The sequence below is a fragment of the Chaetura pelagica genome, unplaced genomic scaffold (assembly GCF_000747805.2).
Source record: "Chaetura pelagica isolate M959 unplaced genomic scaffold, ChaPel_1.0 scaffold363, whole genome shotgun sequence".
Taxonomy (NCBI): Eukaryota; Metazoa; Chordata; class Aves; order Apodiformes; family Apodidae; genus Chaetura; species Chaetura pelagica.
The window spans coordinates 2,724,013-2,729,538 of record NW_009952720.1 but is presented as its reverse complement, the minus strand read 5'-3'; positions in this window follow the sequence as shown (position 1 = coordinate 2,729,538).

Here is a 5,526-nt window from a genome sequence, read left to right as displayed (position 1 = left end):
GGGCCCAACATGATGAAACAGGAACAGCCCCACGGCCTCTCACTCAACTCCCCCCTCCCACACACACTCTGGGATCAGGAGGACAAACCCAACTAGAAGCTCCTGGGCTGAGACAAAGGAAAAGGATGGGTAGATCTTGCTCTGAAAAGTATCTTAAGCTGTAGGTATACTAGAATGACTGAAGTAAAGATGTTGCTTTTTTTTATGAGCTCTATTGTGTAGTGTTGGTCAAGTCACAATCTTTCTGCTGTACTTCAATTCCCAGTGTTTTGCTTATGCAAAGTCCTGGATAAAAGCAAACTCTCTCATAATGCATGGAATATAGCTGCTTTGTGACCAGAGGCCGAAACTTAACTGCACATACATACAGTATACTAAGCTTCAGGAGGCCCAAATAAAGCAGCTTCCCCACTTCATTCCAGAAAGGCATCCCACATTGACTGCAGCTCCCCACATAAAGTAACCTAAGTGATGGAAGAGAAAAAGAAGTTGAAGAGCAGCAATCCTGGAAAACTTGGGTGGATTCACCACTGAATCAGAGTAAGGACACAGGACAGAAATGCTCCTTCTCTCCCTAATTCTCCCAAGTACTTCATACAGAATCCAGACTTGCAGGAACACATATATACAGAAAAACAAACACCTAGGTTGGGGTGTATACCCCTAAGTTTTATGGGCAGAGTATCTCATGATAGAGCACTGCTAGCAACACACAGTCATTATCACAGGAGAAAAAGAAGCAAAGGTAGAGCCACTGACTTTACAGAAAGGAGCTGCTTTGCAGACCTGATTCAAAACTTTCCTCATCAAAATAGTACCTGAAAGTAAATACCAACTTTTATACAAACTAGTCTTCTAAAGCAGTTATCAGACATTCTTGTGTTCAGTTACAGTTTGTGTTCAACAAATATTTATAAGTTACTGCTCAAGTTCACTGCTGGTTTGAAAAAAAGGATGTTTTAAAAGGAAGCTTCTTGCCTTCACGAAATAAACCAGGCTAATTCATAGTTTCTTTTTTCAGACAAACAAACTCAGGTGCCATGTTAAAGTCAAGCTTTCAAAGACATACAAATCAGTTTGCCTGATCCTCTCAGCCCCCAAACAAGATACTGGTAAATAAGTTCAACCTATTTTCAGACCAGGTTCCTCAAGGGAATCTCTAGGACTTTCCTGAAGAGGAAGGTCCAATACAGATATGCAGATACTCATCTTCTGCTAACAGATGTCTGAAGTACAAATGTACACTGAAAAGCACAGTTTATTCCTTTTTTTCAGCCACAAAATACAATACATGACAGCTAAGTGAACTTGAAATCACAGAAGTTACGTTACTCAGATTTCTAGTTTATTGAAGTGATTTGGTTCCATCCTAACTTCCTGCTTAGGGAACTGGAAGCTGGACAAACACTGACAGTTAAACACACACAAACACCTATATAACTGGGTGTCTCAACCACAGCATCTTACTTTTCAGAAATGTGTCAAAACTACTTGTTACTGTAGCTTTCACCCCACGAGCTTGCTAACACTAATGAGAGGCACAGAGCTCTCCCCCCTCAGTGCTTGCAGATACTGAGGTACATCTCCCCCAGAAAGCTAACAAATGCTTTAAATACACAAAGCTTTAGCTTTGCTATGCTTTTTCACTGAAAGACTAAACCTTATAAAATCCTATGTTATATTGCATGTCAAAGCAGCACAGCTAACCATCTTCCCCCCAAACCCTTTTCTCTATTGAGTGGACACATATGCAAAAGAAAATTCAAGGTATCATAACATCAATTTGTTTAAATCTCAATGACAACAGCAGTGCTATAATTTTATCCTTAATCTCAATTTATCTTTGTGTAATCTTTATATAAGAAGCTACATGTCCATGTTCATACTAACTACTGATTTATTACCCATAAATTGTTTCCCAGTGTCTTATCTCTGGAAGAGTAAGACTATGTAGAGCACATACAGGAAAAATAAACAAAGCATTTGCTTGGCCTATTGTTTCCCAAGATTAAAATTAACCTAATACAGAGAGATGACTGCTGTATTATTGTATTTTTAAATACATATGAGTACATAAAACTCTTCTAATTTCCAGGAAAGCAGCATTAAGAACAAGTGTCTTCCAAATAAATGGGTTTTTTTTAATCCCTAAGTAAAACAACAAAAATCCACAACTACAAAGTAACCACACAGCCTATTTGGCAACACTAACTCCTCTCTGAAAGCAAACATCTACTACATAGGCAAGAGCAAATAATTAGTCTGTTCATGGATGGCAAATTGTTTTAAATTGTTGTACTGGGTGCCTAGATACAGAGGTTTTGCAGACTGTATTCACACGTCAATCTTGCAGCCATGGAACAACACTTTAAGGAAAACAGAATCAAAAGAGATCAACATAAATAAGAAAATGTATGGTCTCCTTCAAAAACATCCTACATCCTTATCTTCTCAAATAAATTTTAACCAGCACTTTTAAAACACACATCATGAATACTGAGCCACATATTACAAAGGAGAGAAATAGGTTTCCTGATTTGAATCTCTGGATTATGCATAAGCCTCCACTTTAAACATTACAAAGACTCGTAGTTTGGACTAGCTCAGGGAAAAATACTGGTTTTATTTATCTTAAAGTTAAGATCATCAGGCTGAAGAACCCTTCTAGAGGAATGGTAGGCATGTGGTTGGCACTTAGGCAGAGCATGACTCAGACAAGGAAACGGCTGACATTTACAGCCAAACAAAGCAGAACCATCTCTCCTCTTCAGCAGAGATTATCAATCACCAGAAGTCAAGGGCATGAAGGAAGATGACAAATGCATTTAAAACCAACACAAACCCACTGATCTCAACCCCTAAATTTACATACTGGATGGAAGAAGCATATTGAACACTAGATGAAAGATCAGTTCAGATAAGTGAGAGTATTAGGTAAACTGGCAGCTACAAAGGCAGCCTCCCATCGAGTTGGGTATTTCCTTTATTATTATTTTTAATTTGTGTAGTTTGAGCAAATAAAGAGCGACCAAGGACAAGCCACATTCTAGACAAAATAATTTAAAATAAGGTTGTGGGGATTTTTTTCAACATTTAAACAATTATTCAGGCCCAACATTAGTTGACACACAGAAGTTAGAGGTGTTAAGAAACATCCATTGAAGAACAGATTACACTAGCATAAATGCCTCTTGCTGAAACATACTCGTTTATGCTGTTCACAAGTAAAATCAATGCTAGCTGGTCCAATTAGTGTATAACCAATTTAAGGAAATACATTTTCTTCTCTTGCCAATTCAAAGTAAAATATTTCTCTGCCCTATCCCTTTCCAAAAAGTACGATTTAGAAATAAGTGTAAATAAGAAGGCTTCTGCTACTTCAGAGGTGTTATCAGTCAGTATTCATGCGTATCATTTCTAAAAAAAAATAAATATATATATATTCATGCTGTAAAGTACAAGAGACCATACGGAACAGCAGGATGATACAATGCAGGAGTGATCCAGGGTGCCAATCTTTCTCCTTGCCAAAAAAGTGCCTTATAAAGCATTGCTTCCAACATCGGTGAAATACACAAGAAATCTTGATTCACTGCCTGGTTCCAACTGCCTTCAGAGTTAAAATCCTTGCTCCTCAAATCCTGAATTTTAATTTTTAAAATCGAGATTTGTGACATGAATTTCGAGAATATTAGGTTTTGCTGATTTAACTTGAAATTGCAATGTGTTGTTCTTAACCACAGAAGTCACCTTTTCATTGCCAGCCACAGACAGGAAGATTTCTATTTCTCGTAACACTTCTCAAAATTGTTGAACTACAGGCCAGCACTGCACTGTATGATAGGCTAGACAATATTTCCTGTTCTCTTCTAATCTCGTTTTCTTTAGCTATTGTCCTCCATCTTAAGTTTTTCATTATAGTAGTTTTCAAAGCTAATTGTGACTTGTAAATTAATAAACACACCAGACTTATTTTTATATTATCCAGTCACAGATTTTCCAAAATAATAAGGACTGTGATTTTTAATTTTTAATTTGCAGCCATCTAGACTTCTATTGCTTCTGCATCAAAATTGTCCAATCTCAACCGTGAAACCAAGATTTTAGAAGGAATAAAAACATTCCCTTACAAAATATGAAACAGAATCAAGCTTCTTGTTAAAAATAAATACTTCCACACACTTTAAATCCCTTAGGATCCAAGCTATGATCGTAAATTGTCACTTGAAAATTTAAATATTTAGATATAACATGAAAACACAGAGAAATCAGTTATTTTAAAAAACAAGATTAACTGAAAGTGAAACCTCATGAAAGTTAACTGTTTGAATCTTGAGAAATATAGAAAGGTGTACATAACAATTAAAAGTCACACTAAATTACTCTCTTTGTGAGTACCATCTTAGTCCTATGCATGATGAAGTGTAGTGGTTCAACCAGTATTCTAAATTTTATTTTATCAGTAAATTCTTAACACCTTTTGTGTGCCAGAACTAATCTATTGGCACTCCACGTTCCTAGGCAAGTTTTTATAAATATATTCTGTGACACAGCTCTATTGCTAATTTCAAAAGCCTCGGTAGGTTTTAGAAAACAGAGAAAGGAAATTAATAAAAGACAATAAAACTGTTTTGTAAATAGAAATACCATCTTCCACTGGTTAGAACAGGTCACTATGCGATCAGATAAGATCTCATACTAACACACCACTCAGTCCCATCTAATCACATAAAAAAAATTAAATAAGGCTTTCCTTCACTTTCTGCTTTTTTTCCATTTAAGTCTAAAGAACCAAAACAATTTGTTCGTGTCATAAATCAAGAAGAGAAAAACAAGGCCTCAATGTTTGGCCTCAACATGCAGATTACTGTTAAAAACTTTGCAAAGTACCTAAACTACTACAGGAACTGGCATGAGAAGTACATATCAAAGTTTCTGAAAGACATATATCAAGGAACAATGTCTATCTTCTTTAACAGAGACGGAACTTTTTCTTTTTTTTAATGATAGTGCAGTCTTTGAGAAGATTTCTCTGTGTGATCAACTTCTCTCATCAAGTTACTCCAAATACTAACTCAAGGAAAAACTACTGCATGGAAAGGTAGGATGAAAAATCAACTATACAAAAAGGCAATATAAAAACCTGTTCATTCAATTAATAAACTATTAAGAGTATTTTATTAATTCTGAACCAAAAAAGGAATATTCCTTCCAAGCTGATTGAGTATCTGAAAAAAAAGAAAAAAAAAAATCAGGCAAAGGAAGATTTTTATGTTGCACTGCTTTAAGTCACCTTCAAATTCTCACCCAAGAAGGGTGTATGTGTATAGATAATCTCACTATGGCAGATTGCGTACAAGCTTGATTCTGCAGATGCTCTACACAATGTTCCCTTCCAAAACATTTTTCATTCCAAACCCTGGAAAACTTAAGAAATTCTTAAGCTCAGTATTTCCTCCAGACACTGCCTGAGAAGGGAAATGGGAAATAGAAAGAACATGCGCTTTTCCCAAGACACAATTTATT